The 23,664-nt window shown below is 43.4% G+C and overlaps 1 protein-coding gene across 12 annotated transcripts in view; it reads right to left on the bottom strand.

Moving 5' to 3' along the window:
* Sema6d (semaphorin 6D) overlaps positions 1 to 23,664 on the bottom strand; it is a 582,801-nt gene that overhangs the window by 19,825 nt on the left and 539,312 nt on the right. Inside the window, exon 2 of one of the 12 annotated variants that reach the window (XM_040746200.1) lies at positions 10,712 to 10,946. The exons of 10 other annotated variants lie outside the window; for them this stretch is intronic. The gene's annotated coding sequence lies outside the window, so the exon portion shown is untranslated. Of the gene's footprint in view, positions 1 to 10,711; positions 11,838 to 23,664 lie in introns of those variants that run through there. One more of the 12 variants, XM_013112356.3, reaches the window with a different exon arrangement.

Here is a 23,664-nt window from a genome sequence, read left to right as displayed (position 1 = left end):
CCTCCTTTCCAAACATATTGTCTGATAACATCTTAGTTTCCAGAGCTTTCCAAAGATTTTAGTGGTTCCCTCACTCATGAGCCCACCCTGTGACTCCACCTCAGAAGCTATCAAGTCAAAAGTCAAGCTTGGCTCAGCTGGATCTAAATCTTCTGCCTTCCCAGCCTGCTTGCTTCCCTAATTTCAATATCGCTGCTCATTCTTCTCATCGGAACCTTTAGTCCACTAACTGCTCTTTCCTCTCCAGTCTCAACATTCCTCTCAGACACTATAATTAAAGGTCATGCATTTCTTGAATGTGTCTATAGATGCGCCAGACTCCTCTGCCTGCAAGAACCTTCTTGGAAGGGCCCTGTCCTAGACAAGTAGCCACTAATCTCCATATCTACCCTACAGCATGGGACATTTGCTTTGACTCAGCAACAATGAACAGTTCTTGACCACCAACTACTGCTTGAGATTCCAAGGAGATCCTGGTTTGTTTTCTAAACTTGAGTATTCTCTAACAAACTTAATGATTTGCCTCAAAGATATGGCATCCTTCTAGTTACAACTGACAGTTCACATAACCCTCCTTTCTTCCCTCAGCAAAATAATCAAGTCAGACAATGGAGCATCTTCAGTACGTTGTCTCATTCCAAGATACACTGACTCTTCCTTGTGTTCTTTATCACCAACTTCTGAAGTCATTTCTTCATATGGCGTGTGTGCACACATGCGTGCACGTGCACAAGCACATATGATATGCATTCATCTGGGCATCTGTGTATCTGAGTGGAGTATGCCAATATGCATGCGGTCAGAGGCTAGTATTATGTGTTTTCCTTGACCTCCAGGGTCTCTTACTGGACCTGGAGCTCTTTTGCTAGTGATGATTAGCTTGCAGCATACCCATCCCTTGACCTTTCACCTTCACTCTTTTCTGAATAGAAAGACCATAGTCTCCAACAGCCCCCCTCTCCCCTTTCTCTCCCTGTCTCTCTTATAACATGATGTTTAGTTTATAACTGACTGAATACTGTTGGGTGTTCATGTGTCTCAACTCTCATCTCACTAAAAGAACAAAAACTCCTCTACCTCAGGTCCTGCAACTACTCTTCTTTCCCTTCCATTCACAGAGGTTTAAGCTCTTTATTCTCACAACCATCATTTCCTCACCTCCTCCTCAGTCAGGACATGCTGAATTCCTCCTCTCCTAAAGGAGGCCTCTCTGTGAAGACACTGAATTCAGCAGACATCTACAGCCCTGGGTCACACTCTGCCCAAGGTCCGTTAGTCCCACCTGTCTGTATATAGAAGTCCCCAATCCAGCTAGACAAGGTCTTACACTACAGCCCAGGTTGTCTTGAAAGTTCAAGCCCAGACTGGCCTTGAGTTCACACATTCTTCTTGTATAGCCTACTCATGCTGTGATTTTAGGCTTGAAACACCACATGTGACTCCTCCCAGCATTTTAAAACACCACCTTTCTGTGTTCTTTCTTCTGTCACGGTCTTCTGACCATTCATTCATCCTCTTGTTTGCTCCTCTTTAATTTCTTCCTCTTCAGACAGAATCTCACCAGGTTGGTCTCAAACTTGGGGGTCCTGCTGCTTCATCTTCTGCAGCCCTGGGGTTAGTCATGTGCTACCATGCCCGGCTTTCCCATTTATTTTCTAGATGCAACAAGAATTATCTTTCCAAGATATAAACCTTGGCATGTGACTGCCTAGGCCTCCAAGAACTTCCTATTAAAACCCCAGTGTTTGGAATGTGGCCTTCCAGATTGTTCTCTTCCTGAGTCCTCTCCTTTTCAGCTCCATCCTTCCTAACAGGTGTTTCTGCTACCTTGGCATCGTGTTTGGCATGAGAATATGGTATGTGCCACTGACACTGACAAGGAATTCTCCTACTTGACCTCTCCTTGGGACCTTCTCCTCCTCCTCTGTGTCCCATTCACCTTTTCCTGCTCATTTTTCCTTTTTAGAGAGTCTTACTATGTAACCCTGTTTGGCCTCAAACCCACTTTGTAGCCTAGCCTACAAACTTCCATCATCCCTCCTGCTTGTGCTTGCTGAGTATTGAGATTGTGCACACGCACACAGACACACAGAAACACACACACACACCACTCTGCCTCAGATACAGGCTCTCGATGTCTGTTCTTGGCCTCCTTAGTCACAAGATTATAGACACCCCTAAAGCTTCTTCTGTCCTGGAGGGATGTCTGGCTAGGTTATCAATGCTGAAGGCAATGTCCAAGGAACTGAGGATAAGGGAGTAAACAAAAGGACTAATCAAGAGTCGTGAATTGCCACAGCCCTGCAGACTCCTTAGGGCAAGAGAACCTTTTTGGACTCCAATTTAATTTAGATTTATATCAAATATTAAACAGCAACAGAAGGTAGCAGACTCCAGGAGGACAGGCATCTGGGGCTCTACTCTCAACAGCACTGACTTCACTGAGAATGCTGTGGATTAAAGGGAGATGGGGAAGATTCTGGAACTAAAGAATGCCATCCACCTGGAGTCTGGAGTTGATAAGCATGATGGCCCCCAGAGTTAGACATTGTAGGTCTACTGCCTGACAGCCTTGCACGGCAGGATGGGAAAGGAACAATGGGCTTGGGAAAACTGAAAGAAAGGAAAGAAAAACAAGTTAATTGCTATTCCTTGGAGCCTACCATGACATGGGACAGACACTGAAGGTCAGTGATGGGAGACGGGTTTTAGATTTCTTTCACGCTCACTTGTCCGGATTCTATAGAGTAGTGTGTTCTATGCAGGACTTTCTACTTTAATCAGTAATTTATAATAGTGTGTCACTATAATGGTAGATGGCACGGCTTTTGGTTTGTAAACAAGAAGTAAGCTCACTACTATGTGTGGTGACATGGCAGGACCATGAGCCACCAGTAGGTGTGGTGTGCAGACTCCAGAAAGACCCTTAAGTAATGCTGGGAGAGGATCATCTAGATCCTACACAGTGTTGTATAGATGGATGTTTCTGTTCTGCCTGGTCCTGCTGCCATTTAGTCCCAAATAAACTTACAGAGGCTTATATTAGTTATAAACTGGCCTGTGGCTTAGGCTTCTTATTGGCTAGCTCTCTGTTAATTATTAACTTGTTTCTATTAATCTGTGTCTCTCCACATGGCTATTGGCTGACTGATGACTCCCCTGTCCTCGTTTCCTTGGGAGCTACATGGCATCTCTCCTTTGCAACTCACTCTCTGGATTCCTCTTTTCAGCATTCTCTGCATCTGGTAGCCCCACCTATACCTTCTGCCTGGCTACAGACTACCTGTCCATTGGCCTAAACAGCTTTATTCATCAACCAATAAGAGAAACAGATATTCACAGGATGCAGAAGGACATCCCCCATCAGTGGGGGTGTTGCCTCACATCCAGGCTCCCAAGGATCTTGCCTAATGGAGTGTCTTGGAGAAGAGCTGCTCTTTTATTGAAGACATCTTTCCCGTGAGCCTGTTCTGCACACACACTTTTTAACTGGTTCCAATTAGGAATGAATGAATCTTCTTATCTTATGAAGCAAGAAGGAGGCCTTGACTCCAAGACCCTCTATGCCTCTGGTGATATACATGGTTAGAAGGAAGAGGTGTCCAGCACAGTCATGTTAATGACAGGCTATGATTAACCCCTAAAACTTTGTTCTGTGATATACCGAGGAATTCACAACGCAGCTGCCTGATTTAACTTCTGTAGGGTGGAGTACTGCAGAAGTAGGAGAATCTGGTTGGATGTGCTTGCTCAGTATCATCAGGAATATGTAGGACGTCTCCTCCGACTGTCAGTGAGAAGAAAGACAGTGGGTAACTGGAGATTTGGGTCTACAAATTGCTGTGTGTCTAACACAAGTTTTTCCACTCCTCTGGCCTGAGTTTCTTCACATGTTATATCAAAGTGACTAGCATATGAACCTTTATTTCAGAGATAAGGCTCTGAATTGCCTTTCAGCTACCTTCTTGGATCAATGTTTACCTGGTATAACTCCAAACCCCCCTGGGCTCCTCTCACGCATCATAAACATCCCAAGAAGGTCTGATCATAAACAAGCTCTCTCTAACTCTGAGGCTGTTTGTACCATGTACCTCTCTCCACCTCCTTTCCCAGCCAGGCCTCTTTAATGAGCAACCTGAGTCCATTAGTCTCTATCAATTTTAACCTACTTCGCTCTACCTTAATTCCTGCCCATCAATAATCAAGTCCAAGGCAATCCTTATTTTATGGCCTGCTTTACCAAGGCATGGAGTCATGCTGCACACAGTCTTTCTGGTCACCCCTGTGGTTCTTGGATACTTCCTTCTCTTTTGATGGGCTGATTCAGCTGCCATAGATCAGCATCTCCCCCCAGCTCATCTCAAGAAGCCAATGCTGTTCTTCGGGTCTCAGCCAGAGCCTCTAGAGAGTCACTCATCTCATACCTGCCTTCTTCATTGTCACCAGCTCCTCAGACCTCAAATCCTCATGTTCAGCACAGACCATGTTCCTACCCCAGATCCAGCCACCCAATCCTCTGCTAGATGCAGGTCATTTTTCTACAGGCCAAAAAACTGAACCCAAGAGTCCTTACTTGGACTTCATCTTCTGAACAAGTCTTCCAGGTATAGGCTCACTGCTCACAGTGCCTAGATTCAAATCCACTTAGCATTATCTTCTAGTCATGGAACTCTGGGCATGTCCCTTAACCATGACACCATGGAAACCCTTCTACAGAAAGCATCACAGTACCTGTCTCAACTAAATTTGCAAGATGACATTTCATTGATAGATATTTGCAACCAGTCTTTCCAAGAGAGATGAGATGGCTGAATGTCACATCATTCTCTCTCACCCCAGCATCAGACAGCGCCTGGCCTCAATGAGGTTGCCCATAAATACTTAATAGTTAAGGAAGAAATGAATCCATGCAAAAGGTAGCACATGACCGGCTTACATTTTAGGACGAATGTTGATACAGTAGATGTGTGCTCTCTCAGCTTGTGTTTGCAATCTACATGTGCCCTGGGGCCATGAGCCTTAGGCTATGAAACCAAAACATTGTCTATAATGACAACCGATGCTGATTTCCACATCTGCCCATCACTAGTAAACTAGTCCTTGGTACAAGAGGAACAGAGAACAAAGAACTAAGTGTGATATTCTTTCCCAATCATCCTCACCCCGTATCCCATTTCCGCTCACTCTGTAGCTTTCCTGAAACAGAGGAGAGAAGAGTGGTTCTTGAGAGGGGCGCTCTGGGTGCATGAGTCTGTCAAAGAAATCTGCTTGATTTGATCCCATTACGCAGCAGATGTCATAGGAAATCAGCCTGTCTCCCAGATGGTTTAGGCCTGAAATGCTGCCCTGGGAAGTCTTTGCTTTGGGAGGTGGCCATTTTCCTGTTTGAAAGTAAGTTGTGCTAAATCACAGCGAAGGTTCGGTCAGCATGAACACACTCACAATTTCTTTTCTTAGGGCTAGATACTGACTGAAGAGAAAAGGGGGGCAGAGGGTACCACGCAAGGAGGGAAAGCAGGAGAGGAGGCACAGACACTATTTGTCCATTATTAATGGCTCCCTTAAAAAAAAATCTATGTTACCCAAAAAGTTGTACCAATTCTGATTATTTCCAGTTTATTTTAAGTGCATGAGAAAAGTTGTCAAGTTAAAGAAGTTTTATGAAAATCAACAGGTTTTCATTACGTGTCCGGATGTTCTTAAATCAATGAACACTACTATCAGAATTGGTAATGCTCCGGTGATTCTATTAATAATTTGAAGAGGAACTGAAGTGAAAACAAATTGAGCAGGAAGGGACAGAAAACAGGATCTAACCTGTCTTTTGCCAAATTCTAAATAACCCTGAAAGGGGATTGCACAATGTGTCCTGTAATCAGAACCATTGCTCTGGGGCAGATAATTCCAGTCAAACTTGCCTACAAGTTTTTGCCTGTCAACCTCAACTCAGAGAGGATAACAATTTTTTTTAAGCTAAATTGTTCTAGCAACAATCCTGATTTAAGGTGAAAATACCTCAAGCAACTGATGAGAAGATGAGGGCCAGATCGCGGCAGAAAGAATGCGCTATCTACGACAATGACAAACTACTGAGCTCAAGATGAGGACCAGCTCTTTGAGAATATAAACAGGAACCTTTTGCAATCAAAAAAGAGAGAAAAAATACATAGCAGGAGATTACTGTGGCAGGAATGAACATCAGAGTCTCGTCTTTTTATTGTTATTTTTACCCAGAGGCCAGAATGGTTTCCAAGGCTAACTAGTTAGCAGAGACATTAACAGCAAGGTCATCCATCATTATCTGTTCTCCACTCCAGGTCCCAGGCAGGCTGCTCCCTTTGTTTGGCCTCTAGAAAAAGCAACTACTCTAGACAGAAGAAGGACCAGGCTCCTGGGAAGGCTTGATGCCAAAGGCCCCAGCTTGTCTTCGGAATACCAGCTTACTCCACCAGACGACCTGCTGTGACTGCCATATGGCCTGTGTGTGACACTCTGCTTGGGGTAATGGGGCCTGGGTGTGTGCCTGGTTCTGCCCACAGGGTCAGGGATGACAGAAGTCGGGAATGTATGTTCCTATTCTACCAACAAGTCAGGTCAGTTGCGACTACTCTGTAGCCTTAGTTTTTAATATTATTCAAGGTGCCTTTTCAGGCAAGTGATGGCAAAGGAAGGTTACTGCTATTATTTCTGTCTGGCAAGGGAAGAGAATAAGTCGGGAAATTCAAAGATGTAGGATGGAGGAGTCCCAACGCTGGTTCACACAGCAGGGCTGCCTCGGAGGCCAGTGATCTCTGTTTAGCACCGAGAGCAGCAATAGTGTCCTGCTTTGAAATTGTTGACAGGTTTACAGAAGGGTTAAAATTCTAGTCATTCATGGACATTTGCTCAGCGATGTTCGTAGCAACATTATTCATAACATCCAGATCTTGGAAACAACCCAGATGTCCCTCAACTGAAGAATGGACAAAGAAAATGTGGTATATATACACAATGGAGGACTAGAAACAATGACATCCTAAAATTTACAGGCAAATGGACAGAACTAGAAAAAAACCATCCTGAGAGAGATAATCCAAACCTAGAAAGACAAATACAGTATATATTTACTCATAAGTGGATACCAGACATAAAGCAGAAGATACCCAGCCTACAATCTACAACCCCAGAGAAACTAGAACCCTCTTCCCGAAACAGATGGAAGCAGATGCAGAAATCCACAACTAACCATTGGGCCAAGCTCCTGGAGTACAATCGAAGTGAGAGAGGAGCGATAATAATGAACAAAGGAGTCAAGACCATGATGGCGAAACCCACAGAATCAGTTGACCTGAGCTAGTGAGAGATCACTGACTCTGGATTGACAAATGGGGAACCATCATAAGAGCAAACTAGACTCCCTTAATATAGGTGACAGTGGTGTGACTGGGACAATATATGAGGCCACTGGCAGTGGGTCCAAGATCTAACTATATTACAAAAACTGACTTATTCTATATGAAGAGATACCTTGCTCAGCCTAGACACAGGGTGTTAGGGGATGGGGAGGTGCCTTGTCCTGCCTCAATGAGATGATGAGACAGACTCAGTAGACTTCCTAGGGAAGGCCTTACCCTCTCCGAGGAGCAGATGGGAGGTGGGGTTGGGGGTGGGGGAAGTGGTGGCAGTGGGAGGAACTGGGATAGGAATGTAAAAAATAAATTAATTTTAAAAAATTCTAACTATCCACAGAGAGAAAAGTATTTTAGACCAAATGAAAGAGCATTTTATAGCCAAGAATTGCAGGTCTGCCATCCAGTTTTCAACTACCTTGTATCTTCTGTATGCACACAGAGACACGTTGCAACTTTGGTGAGTTACAAGCTTGCTTGCTTCCGAACAATTACTTTTTTGACAAATAAATTTCTGTTGTGTGAATGGAAATTCCTAGAGAGTTAGGCCCAGCCCACTAGTCCAGTACCAAAAAAGAAGCCACGATTAAGAATGAGGACCAGGTAGATTTGATGGCCAAACAGAATTCCCAGGAGGTATGGACCACAGAACAACTGCAACTCTCTGATGGTGCACACTGGAAACCTTTGGCACCTGTCACAGAGGCAGAACTGAGGTCTAGGGAAATCCACACAAATTCTCAGGATCTCAGCTGCTAAGTTTTACTAAATAGGACAAAGGTGTTAGCAGCATTCGATTCTACTGTCATCTACTTACTCCATCCGCTACTGAACAATGGAATATAGGCTAATGAGTAGGATTCTGAAGCTGGGCTGCCCTTGGGTAAGCTAGCTAACTCCTTTGTACTTAACCTGTAAATGGGGAAAGACAGGAGTAGCTGCATCATAGGATTACTATAAGGATAGGATCAGCCCTCTAAAGAGTTTATCCAGTTCCTGGCACAGGGAAGCACCATAATTGTTATCATTCAGGGTGAATATCAGGAAGCCTGTTCAAGGCTAAAGCCACAACCTTGTGGACAAGGGAATGGGGCTCCAAGACTGGAGATAATGTGCTTCAAACATTTCACTGCCCTTATCTACACTTATTCTTCCTCCTTTTTATGAATCACCCCAGGGGGTGTTAATCTTACCTTCATTGTCAAACACACCTGGAGGTTAGGAGAGGCTAGAAAAAAAATCAGGATTTTCCTCTGAACTCCTGAAAGGCTTTTAAGGAGCCTAGAGGCCACAAGAAGTGAAACTCCTCCCCCAGCTTCCGTTTCCTCATCTCTACAATCAGAGCTGGGGCTAGAATACAGATGATCTCCAGGACTGCTTCTAACTCATCAGATTTGATGTTTGTGAATCTGGTGTCTGGAATGAAAGGGCTCTTTAACCAAATGATTCCCAATTCATACTTCTAAATTTCTGCTATAGCATCAGCGTTGCCTAGGAGACAAAGTGCATGTGCTTGCTCTCAACCCAGAGACAGCAGGGTTCTGCTCTGCGATCTCTGCCCATGATCTTCCAAGTCAAACCACAAATGGAATTTGCAGGGCAAATGAGTCTCCACTGGGACTTAAGAATGTAGGCCTGACACTCTGATGGGGCCTCAGAAGGACTGCAAAGGACACATTTGTTCCTCTACAGGACTCAGGGACTTTAGATGTATCCTGGCCCCTGGGGGAGGAACTGTAGGCCTCTCACAGAGCACCACTTGCTTTGGTGATAATTAAGGATAGAGCACAGTGGGAGCTCAGTTCACACACACTCAGGAGCTCCGCCCAGGTTCTAAGCCTCTCCCAGTACCCAACTTCACAGATGATAGATAAAATATTCCTGGACTGAAGGAGGGGAGCAGCAGGCCCAACTCTCCAGTGGTATCTAGCCTAGCCCAGAGGATAATCAATGTGCTTTTTTTCACAAGGAAATAGTTCTAACCTACTGTGGCTTAGACTTCTTAAAGGTTTAGACACACATAGATGTCACTGGCATGAAGAGAGAAGTCCTAGTTGTGCTTTTCTCTACTACATCTTTAGAACCCACAATTGTGTCCGGTTCCTGGCATCTGTTTCCATGACTGCTTGCTTAATTAGGAATGAGTCTCCACGGTACAGACCAGGAGTTAAAGAATCACTTGAGGGCCTATAGCTTCTGAAAGGTTCAGGCATTACTCTGGCCTGCCCTGTTACCTGGCAGGATGCGCTCAGGCAACACTCTGGCCAGCCCAGAGTTCCGTGAGAACCAGGCAGGTGCAAAGGACCCCTTTAAGGGGCTGACCCCTGCCCGTTTACTCTCTCTTACTCCTCTTCCTCTCTTCCTCTCTCTTACTCTCTTGCCTTGCTCTTACTCTGTCTCTCTCTCTCTTATCTCTCTCTCTCTGCTCCCCTTTTCCCTCCCCGTCCACCAATAAACTCCACGTGGGATCGTTGAGTCGCGGTCTGTGTCTCCTTACTGGATAAACCTAAACGTTTTAACAACAGCTTCTAAGAGGCTTCTCGGCCATCTGTCCTCAGGCCCCTGCTCTCCCTCTCACCTCAACAGCTAATCTGAGAGAGCCTCAGAAAGGATCTGAATAGACAAAAATAGTTTCCACACTGTCATGAACAAAGCCCTCACAATTAAGGTGCCCAGGAAGGGACAAAGGGGAGTAACGGAGGAGGCCTGTCTCAAAACCCTGCCTTTTGGATAAGGGAAGACTCAATTCTGATAGCAAACATAGTCTTCAACCTCTCTGCCCTTGTACATGCCCTTCTCACCACCTGGAGCCCTTTCCCAGGCCTTTCCTCTTCCTTCTCATGGAGAATTCCCACACCACACTTCTTTTCCTTTATCAGGATGCAGCGTGGCTGTGAGGTGAGTGCTGCAGGCTGCATCCTTTGTGTCTATAAACAAATTCTTCAAAGAATGCTTGGCACAAGGGACTTAATAGCTGGTTACATGAACCAGTGGCCAACCTTTATCAAGAGAAGAAAAAAATCGAAAAGCTTTCTAACAGCACTTTTTTCTCATGATGGTGAGATAGTTCATCTTGGCTGTCAACTTGACTGGACCTGGAAGCGGCTGAGAGAGAAACTGTTGGGCATAGTTGTAAAGTATTTTCTGGACCAGGTGATGTGACATGGGAAGGCCCACCGTAAATGCCAGCGCCACCTTCCAGGGGTGGCTCAGCTAAAAGCAGGTTCGGGGGAAGGCGTTGATCACCGTCACTGCCTTCCGGTGTCCCTGGTGAGCTCATCTACCCTTCTGTTGTTGCGGTCCCCTCTGCCCCATGCCTTTACCGTTAGTTCCAGCTTTGTGGACTTCTAACAGTGAATGAAGACCAGTGCCTTTCCAGGAATACTTAGGCCTTCAGCAACTGCTCAGGTATCCACTTCATAAATGGAAAGGGTACTGAGTTCCCAGTCTCTCCAGCAAGCACGAAGACAGCCAGTATGGCACTATCCAGATCACACCACGTACACCAATCTCTTCAGTCCCTTTTCAACAGTTACTCCTTGTAGCAGTTCTTTTCTCCTAGAAAGCAGTCAAGTGGTAACATGACCAACAGTGACCAGTTACTAACAGAAACACAACACATTAAATTATGTCCCATCACTTGAAGCCCATCTTTTCTTATGGTATGGGTCTGACCACAGTAAGACTTGCCCCCCCCCATTCTGCATTTCCTGGAACAGACATAGATGCTTACAATGTTTCAGCAGCAGGCTCTGACTTATTCCCTATAAAGCCTAAAGCTTCACATTCTATCCTCATCACTGGAAATGTCCCAGGGGTGGGTGGGTGGTGGAGTATGTTAGAATACAATGTGGCTATAGACATGCAAAGAGCCCAAACAATAGGAAATTAGCCTAATTACCTTAGTAGGGAAAAGTGGATTGCTTTTCCTTTACACCTCCTACCCTTACAGATTTACAGCTCCTGGATGAAAAGAAAGGATTACAAAGCCAGGGAGGCAAGAGTGTGGGACCCTTTATCTAAGAGTTCACAGGGACCAAGTGAATTTGCAAGCCAAGCAGAAAAGAATTCTAGCAGGACCTGGGATAGGGTGGGTAGAAGGCCTTGGGCTGGGGCATGAGTGGCTTCTTGTGGCCTTGCCAAGATGGGTGGGAGGCAGAGTTGCTTTCTCTTATTGGTCACTCTGAAGGCCCCGGCAGTCTTCAGGGGAGTGGGTACTGAAAACCTAGAGGCCATGTATAACATAGGGAGAGGTACCTTCAAGGTATGCCAACTGTAACTCTCATGCTCTCAAGGCTACCTCAGTGCATCTGTGGGTGTGATGTCTTTCTAGAGCATTCATGCTGAATGAAACACGGTGTCTATGAACAAAGTGAGGAACTTCCTGCGCTTCCTGTGTGAGTGGGGGCTTCCGGGGGTTGGGGCAGCTCCCATCTTACCTTCTCTGAGGTGGCAAAAGGGTGTACCTCTGCTGACTACCTCACTAAGACTTGAGAGGGACAAGTGAGAAAATATGAGTAAAAATACTGTCTAAGTTGTGAAGGTGCCATCCAATCGGGAAGAGGCTGTGTTATTACAGGTACTTTATTTAACCACAGTTTACACAGCCCAGGAGACTGGTGTGGTTTCTGCCTGTGCTCAGGAAAAGCCCCTTTCTAAGGAAACAGTTATTTTGCAAGCCCCCAGCCTAGCTGGAACTCCCAGCGTTCTTCTCCGCCGTTCTTGGGAGCTGGAAAGTCAGGATTCATCCATAGCTCGGCATCATCTCCCTCTGCTCTTCAGGGCACTCCATGAATTTCTATAATGGGTTTGCTACGGTTGGTTCTCTTTAGTTATGTGCCTGACTTTCTGGTTGAACTGTTGCCAGGATCCATACCACACAGAAGAGGATCAAGTCCAGGGACCAAGGCCTAAGATGGTCCCGCCGCTGCCCTACTGAAAGAGGAGTTCCAAGGCGGTCTTGGTTTGCTTCCATGTGACACATCCTGGAGTTTTGTATAACATGCAGATGCTGGTAACTGGGAAGTAGTGACTGATCACCGTAAGTAAGGGTGGACTTTGAACAAAGCTCTAGGCCGTGTGCTAAGTAAGCACTCCATAGGGGCTATTTTTCAAATTTTCCAATGAGGAAATGAAGAGGTAACTTGTCTTCAGTGACAACACAAAATAGCAGGTCTTAAGTCTGAGGAGTTGGTTAGTATACCGGAAAAAGTTAGCACCGATTAAAGGAAAATGACAGGGGAAAGGCATTTTAAGTTTTTATAAGAAGTATTTTTTCCTATTTTTAGCACAGTTTTATTATTTGAAGACAGGATACGCTGCCCACATTTCTTCCTCTAGTCAGATGACTTGACAGGTAGCTACCAGAAAAGTAAATAAATCAACACTTCTATGAAGAAATAAGGGAAGGCTCCTATCAGAAGTCAACCCCAATGCCACAGCTGTCAAATCCTTGAGAGCTCCAGTCGCACCTGTTTCTCCTACCTTCACCTTCAAAGTCAAAGGTCAGCCCTGGGCACAGGACTCTCCCTGGCCACCATGGACCAACAGCTAAGTCTTTAGTTTGTTTCCGGGGTTGAGAAGGCAGCAGTCACCCTTCAGCTTGAGGGAGACTGCGTTCTGAATGCTCTCTGCTCAGTTGCTCCAGCCTCCTTGGAGACAAATTGAGTGTCAAAAGATTAGTCCCCCCCACCCCTTTTCAGGCCCTTCAAATTAAGAGGTTTCCTTAGCAACGTCTTTTAAATGCTTGGCTGATTTGGCAGAGGGGCATGCCCGGAAGCACATAGTATGTCGTCGCTATTCTGCAAGGCTTGTCTACTTCTGGGACTTTCTATTTTTCACAATAAAGTACAGTGAGACAGAGGTTCCCATCCCTACTCCTAGTCAACGGACTTTTAAGAAGTGTCAGCATGGAGGGAGCTCCTGAATGATGGCCCAGCTTCTTGTCACATCCAAACAGCTTCACTTTTTTTTTTTTTTTTGATTTTACGAGACAGGGTTTCTCTGTATTGTTTTGGAGACTGTCGGTCCAGCCCGGCCTCGAACTCACAGAGATCCGCCTGCCTCTGCCTCCCGAGTGCTGGGATTAAAGGCGTGCGCCACCACTGCCCGGCTGAAACAGCTTCACTTTTAAGATAATTCTGGACTGGCAAGGTAGCTCAGTAGTAGAGTGCCTGCCTGATATATACAAGGTCATGGGTTCTGTCCCCAGCACCTCAAAAACAACAACCAACCAACCAATAAATAAAAACGTTCTAGCTTCACCTCCTATTACCTGGGACACTGAAAAAACACCTTATATTTGATAAGAGTAAAACCATCTGAACTTACAATAGACAGTTGCTTTAAAGGGCACAGATTTGATGCATGAAAAACCTTTAAAATAATGCAAATAAATGCAAGGAGTAGCAATGTTTGCAGCTACTGCTGTCAGCAGCATAAGGCCTGATCTTTGTTTTGTCTCCTGCCTTATGCTACTCATGTGTTTCAGGAGAACCACTGTCTTCTATGCTCCAGGTTCTCTCCCTGGTACATATCCTGGAAGATGGACTCAAGAAACTATAGATCAAATAATTGCCCAGCACCAATCTTAGTCAGGGTTTCTACTGCTGGGAGGAAACACCATGGCGAAAGCAATGTGGAGAGGACAGGGTTCATTTGGCTTATACTTCCACATTGCTGCTCATCATCAAAGGAAGTCAGGACAGGAACTGAAGCAGGGCAGGAGCCCGGAGGCAGAGGTCATGGAGAAACACTGCTTACTGGCTTCTTCCTCATGACCATGGAGGGGTGCTGCTTACTGGCTTGCTCATCTTGGTTTCTTAGAAAACCAAGGGCCACCAGCTTGGGGTGATTCACCTACAGTGGGTTGGGCCCTCCCCCATTAACCACTAATCAGGAAAACGCCCCACAGGCTTGTCTACAGCCCCATGTTATAGAGGTATTTTCTCAATTGAGATTCCCTCCTCTCAGATGACACTAGATTCTATCAAGTTGACACAAAAACTAGCTGGTATAACTAGTAATAGAAACACCAAAAGCAATCACTCGGCAGTTGGGTGGGGTTCTCTAAACGCAGCTGACAGCACACTCAAAAGTTAAGGATTTTACCAGGATAACAGTAACTCATACACTGGACACCTTTATTCTTCTTGAGATATACCATGCCCTTGGCCCCACCCCTTCAGTCCGTCTTAACAGAACAGGTTACTGGAAGCACAAGCCTGGTTTCTTATGGTGGGTTGCAGGTTGAGTGGTAGAACTGCTGGATTCTTCACAGGGCACCAATCAGCTGATGAGAGGCTGGACTCTCCTTGCAGTAGAGAAGGTAGTTTAGATGCACAGAAAACCTTCTCCCTGAGTCTCTAGGAAGCAGTGGTACTGAGGCAAGTACACAATCCCTCCTAGCCACAGGTGTCCCACGCCCAGATTTTCAGCTTCTCAGAAGTCTAGAAATACTGTATGGCAGATTGGGCACATTGTTGCCAAATGTTTTCACATCCTCCACCTTCGAAAGTGGCTGAGCCCTCTCTGTAAATCTGCTGACTGAGTAATAGAATATGGCTGAAGGGATGCTAGTACCATTCTGGCCCAAGACTTACTAATGGGGTAGCATCCACATCTTATGACTGTTGTGGGAACCTAGCCACTGTAGTGCAAGGAAGCCCAAATTGCTGTGGAGAAGCCTGCACAGGCAGACCCACTATAGAGAAAACGGGCTGTGGTTCTTGGCTGTAAGGAAGCACCTTGCTGATGGGTGGTACCCAGTTATCATCATCTCAAACCTGGACGCTCCAGACTCAGCTGCACTACCTCAGAAACTAGTTGGAGCAGAGCAGAGTCTCTCCATAGCCAGCTCTGTCTAAACAGAGTTGAAACTTGTGAGAGTTAAAAACACTAGGATTCAGAATGGTCGCCCATGCAGTCAGGTTGGAGATACTCTCCACTCTGTGCCTGGTTTGAGTGTGGAAATCCTTTCCTAGACTATCTCAGTGTCATCTCTGTCCTGGAATACTATTTCCTTTGTTCTCTCCTCTCAGTTCAGAGAAGTGAAATTAGCTGTCAGAGCTGGGCACACAGCGGACACTGTGACTTTGATCAGAGCACAGAGGCTCTGACAACTGTCCAGCAGCAGCCTTCGGACTATATTATATGATGAAGTTTGTCTTTAAAAAGTCTTGTTACTGTGTCTTAAAAACTCAGGCTCCTTGTTAGAAGAAGGAAATATTACTTTAAGGAAGAATGACTTCACATGGGACAAGTAGCTTTGTTTGGAGGGACAGCAGGTGCATATGAACCTGTATATGCATGGATGTATGCATTTGTGTGTGCATACATGGGTGCCAGTCTTACACACAGTACCTTTATTACTCTCCATGTTATTTTTTGAGATGGGGTCTCTCATGGAAACTGGAGTTCACTGGACTGGATAGCTAGTGAGCTCTCTGGATTCTCTCACTTCTTCCTCTCACTGATAGAATAACAGATGCAAATTGGCCACATCTGGCACATCTACCTTTCTCTGGATGCTGGGGATACAAACTCAGGTCCTCATTTTTGTGCAGCAAGCACTTGACTCACTGAGACATGTACCCATGACCCTACTAGTTACTGCTTTTAAGGGATAATATGGATGACATGAAATACATTTCACATGGCAAGGTAACAGCAAACACACTTTTGAAAATAATTTGTTGAGATGTAACACACACTGAAAAAACCCCCAGCATTTTCCACCAATGATGCTGGTCAAACTGGATGGATGAATAGTGCAAATAGATCTATATTTATCACCCTGCACAGAACTCAAACCCAAATGGATCAAAGACCTTAACGTGAAACCAGATACACTGAACCTGATAAGAGGAGAAAGTGGGAAATAGCCTTGAACTATTTGGCACAAGAGATGGATTTCTGAACAGTACACCATTAGCACAATCACTAAAAGAAACAATTAATAAACAAAATCTCATGAAACTGAGAAGCTTCTGCACTGTGAGGGATACTGTCATTTGGACAAAGCACAACCTATAGAATGAGGAAAGACTTTTACCTACTACACATCTGATAGAGGGCTAATATCCAAACTATATGAAGAACTCAAGAAACCAGATATCAAGAGAACAAATAAACCAATAAAAATGGAATACAGATCTAAACAGAGAATTCTTTTTCTTTAGGGAGGCAGTTTGAGACAGGGTTTCTCTGTGTAGCTTTGTAGACCAGGCTGGCCATGAACTCACAGAGATCCACCTGCCTCTTCCTCCTGAGTGCTGAGACTAAAGGCATGCACCACTATCGCCTGGCCTAAACAGAGAATTTTTAATAGAAGAAATTCAAATTGCTTAGAAACACTTAAATAGTTGTTCAACAGTCTTTGCCATTAGAAAAATGTAAATCAAAACTACTTTGAGATTCCATTTTCACCAGTCAGAATGGCTAAGATCAATAAAACAAATGACAATTCATGTTGGTGAGAATGTGGAGTAAGGGGACACTCATCCATCGCTGCTGGGTGCATAAACTTGTACAGTTATTACAGAAATCAGTGTAGTAATTCCTCAAGAAGATGGGAATCAATCTACCCCAAGATCCAGCTATACCACTCTTCAGCATATATATCAAAAAGACATGTCATCCCACCACAGAAACATTTGCTCAACCACGTGCACTGCTGCTTCACTCACATTAGCCAGAAAGGAAAAACGACTTCGATGTGCCTCAACAGAAAGATGGATAAAGAAAATGTGGCACTATTTACACAATGGAGTACTACCCAGCTGTCAAAAAATGAAATCATAAAATTTACAGGTAAATGAATGGGATAGAAAAAAATCACTATGAGTGAGGTATCCCAGGCCCCAACAGGCAAACATAATATGTATTCACTTATATGTGTATATTAGCTGTTAAGTCAATATCCAAGTTACAATGTATAGAACCACAAAGATTAGGCATAGAATAAAGGGCCAGGGGGTACAGGTTTTGTTAGGAAAAGCAAATGGAATTGTTATGGATGGATGGATGGATGGATGGATGGATGGATGGATGGATGGAACAGGAAGATCTAGTGGGGAAGGTAAGAGGGAGGGAATATGGGTAGAGACAGCTAAAATTAAGGGTCATGTGAGGAGAAGTGTGGAAAACTTTTACAGTAGAAACTTCCACATACATATATATGTATATATGAGAAGGGAATATAAATGGAATTGCCAAATAATGAGGGAGACAGAGTCCCAACTGGCCATCTCTTGTCACCAGATGAAACTTCCAGTATCAGGATTGGGTTACATCTAATTGAATTGTTGCTAAAGGGGTTCTATGGGGACTCCCAAACAACTCAGACTGTTGCTAAGACCATAGGTTGCTCTCCACAAACTGACATGAAGGTCCATTGCTGAAGATAACACCTGTATAACTCACTGAATGTAGACAGGTTGAGCGGTGCCTACACAGAGTAACCCTATTCTCTAGCATCTTTGGTACAGGAAGACAATCTTCATGCTATAAAGAGAGAGGCATAAACACTCAGCCAGCCACAGACCCTGCGATCTCCGATGGTGTCCTGCCTCTAAGGTATGCTAGGGTAGTGTTGGCACAATGGACAGAAGAAAGAATCAAACAAAACAAAAGAGAAAAATAATTTGTTGAGGTGTAACACGCCCCTCCTATTCCCACACGTGTGCACATCAAGATTGTCAGTCTTTAATTCAGTTTTATGTCTGACAATTTATCTCAAACAAATAATCTAAAGTACAAAGGAAAAAATATAGGAAAATACTTACTGACAAAAACAAGAGATAACAGTATATCTAAAACATATAAAGTTTAGATAAAAGTCTATTTCATCAGACTCATAGAGTAAAAAGTAATAATAATAAAAAATCCTCAATTTATGATGTAATGCTGAGGGAAAAAGCCAAAATATAAAATTTTATATTTACATTTTCTGACCACGGCTATATAAAAACTGACATACAGTAGACTGAAGTAAAAACAATGAAGGGTGATTTTTATTTCCCCTTAAAACAATATTTTGTAATGTTTTAACATTAAAAAGCAGAGAGGAGCCAGGTGTGGTGGTTCATGCTTGTAATCTTAGCATTCAAAGGCTAAGGCAGGAGGATTGCTGTGGGGCAGGCTTAGTCTGGGCCACATAGTGAGTTCCCAACAAACCTGAACTACAAGATGAGGCCCTGTTTCCAAAGAACCAAAATTAATAAACATGAAAAGTAAAAAAAGTAGGGAAGAAATTAAGCAAATAATATCACCATCCATTCACACAAGCTGAATATTTCTTCATGCAGACAATTGTCATCTGCCTGTTGAATAACAAGAATTAGTACACAAATCCTATAGGATATTTTTTCCTAGAATACATAATTATTTTAGATGGGACTGTGCTAGAGAACAAGGCTTCCATTGTTTTCTGTGTCATATTTACACTGAAGGTAAGAAAATGGAGGTCCTTTGAGATTTCATCTGAGCTGGCGTACTACAATGTCATCTCTTTCGCCCCCACCCCTCCTTCTCCTTCTTACTGTTTCTATTTTAGGTTTCAAGGTTCTACATAAAAACATTTAAAATAAATCTAGAAACAATACCCTCCACATCACTTTTTTTTTTACAATGTTTCATGGTCCCTGCACTTTGATATTTAGCTTAGGATGACCTAGAATTTGTGTCTGTCTGTCTATCTATATATATGTTTGCCTTATGTATATGAGTGTTTTGCCTGCATGTATATATACACACATGTGTCTGGTGCCTTTGGAAGCCAAAAGAAAGTATCAGATTCCCTGGATCAGGAGTCAGAGGCTGTTGTGAGCCCACCTGGGTGCTGGAAACCAAACTTGGGTCCTCTGCAAGAGTGCTCTTAACTACTGAGGCATCTCTCCAGGCTGTGGCTTCCATTTTTAACACAAGCCTTAATGATACTGTCATAAGCATTCATAGTGATTAAAAAACCAATGTTTTTCTGTTGGTACCAGCATCTTGGGAACTTTTACATTAAATTTAAGAATTATAGTCACATAGAAGAAGAAAACCTGTTTTAGACTTCTCAGTGGTCAGATCTATACCACCAAAATCAAGTAATAAACCCACTGCAACTAAGCACACGAATCTTGAAAACCAAAGTCACTAGTAGACCAGTTGCTCAAAAATTAAGATCTCCTTTCTGCCCTCTAAAATCACACATGGGAAAACATCAAGGAAATCAGGCACTTCCAAATCCCAAGTATCCTGGTGAAGTCCTGACTACGATTCCTGGACACAAGGATGTTCTGCCTGCTCCTTGCTCTTTACTGGAACCATCACCCTACATCATCAGGATCCAGATAAGTGAGTAGGTTCTTTGTGGTATGTAACGTTTATTAGAATGTATAAATAATCATTGACTGTTTTCAGAAACAAATGTATATGGCTGGATTGTTTCAGTCTGCTTTAAAGAAAACAGTGGTTAGAACTCTGAGTCTACTGCAAAACTTGGTCACTATGAGCCACTTTTCTCCGTCAGAAGATAAATATTGCAGCAGAGAAGGCGGATCTATGTTCCTGCCTCTATTTGTTGGCGCAACAAGTCAAGACAGCAGCCATCTCTTCAGTCCACTGTCCAATCACCCCTTAAACGTAACCCTTAGACCACAACTCCTCAAAGTGTGGGTCCTGAGCACATTTGGCGTCATGTAACTGGATGTGGTAGCATCAATAAAAGTCTTCTGAATATGCAATAATTAACTGAAGATCCAGCCTGTCAAGAGTCTAAGGTATTTCTGGTAGCATTTGCTATGCTGTGTCATGAGACCTCACCACAACCTTTATTCTTAATGCATCTCATACTGGCTCTTGCGGCTGTCATGACATCGGGCCATGTAGCACTGTCTGAAGCTGTCTGCAGTATGATGGTCTAGATTTCAGACTACTGTATTTTACACAATGTTGTTACTGTGTTTACAAGGTTTTCTTTTCTTATGAAACTCTGATAGTTTACAGAAAGCAGCGGCTTTTAGTATTTCCCTGACGTAATTCCTCAGCATTTAAATAACAAAGTCGCATAACTTTAGACTGTATTGCATTAGACTTTAAAAACATTTGACATTAAAAACTGCTGCTGGAGTTGTTAACTTGAGCTTCATTTAAAAAAATTAAATTCTTACATTAATTTTGGCTTGAGACTAGGAGAGAATTTGCAGCAGTTCTGAAATGGCCCTGAACATAAGCCTCCCATTTTGGACTACATATTTATGCAAAGCAGTGTTCTCAGAATTAACTATTATAAAATCAAAGTATTAAACACCTCTGGAAAATGCTGGAGATACTCTATGTCAAATATTCAGCTAGGAATTAATTCTGTATGTAAAAATAAACAAGCACTTTCATCTCATCAATATGTAGGTTTGCTTTCTTCTTTAATAAATTGTAAAATTATACATAAACCAAAAAATCATTTAAAATGAATTTATGATTTATTTTGACAAATGTTTGATTTGTGCACCTATTTTTATAAGGTCGTATACCCAGGGCGCACACCCTTACACCTGTAAAAGCTTCTCAGAAAAAAAGGGGTTGTGAATGGAACCAGGGTTATAAAGCCCTGTCTCAGAAAACCATCAACAGTTAAACTGGACATGGTGGCTCACAGCTGTGGTCCCAGCACTTGTAAGGCAGAGGCAAGAGGATCACTGCAAGTTCAAGGCCAGCCTGGTCTACAGAGTGAGTCTTAGGGCGGCAGTGAAGGCTCCACAGCAAGAATATGCTTCAAACCAAACCGAACAGACTGGTGCTGGGAAAGTGGCTCACGGCTAAAACTCTCGCAGGCCAAGCATGAGGACTGAAAGTGGCTCACGGTTCAAACTCTCGCAGGCCAAGCATGAGGACTGGGCTGGGGACAGATATCAGATCCTTAACACCCATGAAATGTCAGATGCATGAAAACCTGACTGTAAATCTAGAACTTGGAAGACAGTAGATAGGGACCTGATCTCCACCCCCACAAGAGCAAGCTAGGCAGGTGGACTGGCCATATTAGTGAGCTTTGGGTTCAACTGAAAAACCATGCCTTAATGAATAAGTAGAAAGACAGAAGAAGACTCCCAATTCAGCCTCTGGCCTGCATCTGCATTTGCACACATGTGCAGGCATACTCACACACACATTCAAACATGCATACATATATACACATATACCATACATACATACACAAGCATAAAGACAAAGAAATGGCAAATTAAGACTCCTAAACCCAAAGTAAAAACCATGCAAACAAAATCCAATCCATGAAGGATTTATGAGACACCTTAGAAAAGAAAATGTAAATTTTCTTTCTGTTCTAAGCCTTCTCAGCTAAGCACCTCCTTCTTATGCACCCAAAACAGGCAGATGTCAAGACATTCCCTAAAACTAAATTAAGTATGGTTAAATCGAGAGATAAATAAGCTGCACACCTGAGATTAAAACAGGAAGATTGAGACTGCAGCTCAGCTTCAGCTATACAACGAAGACTGTCTAAATAAACAACTTTTACAAGGTCCGATAATATGGTACATAGTGGTCTGCTTCTTTGTTTCAGTCTACAATTTCTTAATTGCTAAAATAATCTACCTTATAACTCTAGGGGATCTGATGTCTTCTTCTGGTGTCTGTGAGTCCCTGCACATTCATGACATACACTGATATACACAATCCATACAGATAAATAAAAATCTTAAAATAAAAAAAAGTTTGCTCATGTTAAGGTGGTTGCAGGTAGCACTGATGGTATACTCAAAAATGCTTTTGGAACCTCAGCTAAGTTAGCAGGTTTTCTTTGGGCTTTTGGTCCTGAAATTTCCTAGGGACCACAACCTGATGTGAATTCTTTGTCTGCTACTAAACATCTGTTGGTTTTTTACATGGAGAGGTGCCCACAGAACTCTGATAGGATGAATGAGCGAGTCAGACCTTGGTTCTCATACTGAGAATCACATCAGTGGTAGTACTTCGTTCTTGCACCTTAGACACAGACTCTGAAGAACTTGCTTGGCCCATGGGCTCCACTCGAATCTTTCCTGCAAGCTAATGTGGAGTTGTAAGATTCTAGGGAGCATACCCGGAGCTGGTCTTCCTGTGGTTCTGTGTGATGAGCACAATGGTATTTCGAGTTGTTAGCACTCATGCCAGGGTTCTGGCATGAAGCTAGACAATTCTGAAGGATGCCGATACTTGGATATGAGACTTTTAAAGTCTTGGATATAGATTACTTTTTAAAGTATGGCCAAAGTACAGGAGTGAGCTAAGTCTCCTTGGGGAAATTAGCATAAAATCTATAGAGAGGAAAGGGCAGATCCAAGTGAAATGAGCAGAACGATGCCAGTGCCCATCAATCCAACTGCATGTTGTAAAGCCACCTGCAGTGTGCAGGCTCTGCTGGAAATCACAGGTGTCAGCTCCTAGCTCAGCTTTCTCAAGAGAAGTCCTAATGTCAATTAGTCTTTTGGTCCCAAAATCCCTATGTCCTGATTTCTAGTTCAGAAAGTATGGCTGCTACAGACAAAATCCAAACTCTGGCCAGACAACATATCACTTATATCTTACTCTCCTAAAGTGTGAAGTGTCTTCATTAACAACAAAATCCAAGGCCTAGGAAAATCAGGGGGCTTTCTGGATGGCTGACACCATGGGACCTCAGACCCAGGGTTAGTGAATCCTTCTAGCTTACTCTAATACTGAGCCTCCACAGCCAGTGGAAAAGCAAAATGGAAAAGGGGTCTGTTAGGAATGTCAATGTGGTAACAACAGAGTATTCTTAGCAAGGAAGGACCAAGTGCCATACACAGGTCACATGCCCACAAAGCTGACCCCGTTAGCAATTATTCCTGCAAATGCTAACACTTTGGGTTTTTTTTTTTGAGTCAAAAGGAAGACAGGATTTGAAGTTAGAAAATGAATAAAAACATCACTTCATGGATAAATAAATAAGCAAGAATGTTAAGGGTCTTAGAAGCATCTAGAAAATCACTAAGATCCAAGGATAGTTTGAGCCAATACCGTAATTCATTTTAAGTGCTTGGTTCACTACTGTGTCATAATCATAAAATATTGTGGAGCACAGTGACTGTTTCTCATGGCAGAACTGCATCTAACAGGTGAGTTACAATGTCTGTGTGGTAGACTGGCCTTGAAGAGCTTCAGTAATGTCACATTCTGATGAGACCTGTTTCTGTCATTTCTCTTTCTTTAGTAGCCATCCAAAATAATGTTTGCTTGTAACCAACCTAGACACAAAGATCTAGGAGAC

This window comes from Mesocricetus auratus, unplaced genomic scaffold (genome assembly GCF_017639785.1).
Source record: "Mesocricetus auratus isolate SY011 unplaced genomic scaffold, BCM_Maur_2.0 Super-Scaffold_100004, whole genome shotgun sequence".
Taxonomy (NCBI): domain Eukaryota; kingdom Metazoa; phylum Chordata; class Mammalia; order Rodentia; family Cricetidae; genus Mesocricetus; species Mesocricetus auratus.
This window is presented reverse-complemented; position numbering and strand designations above follow the sequence as displayed.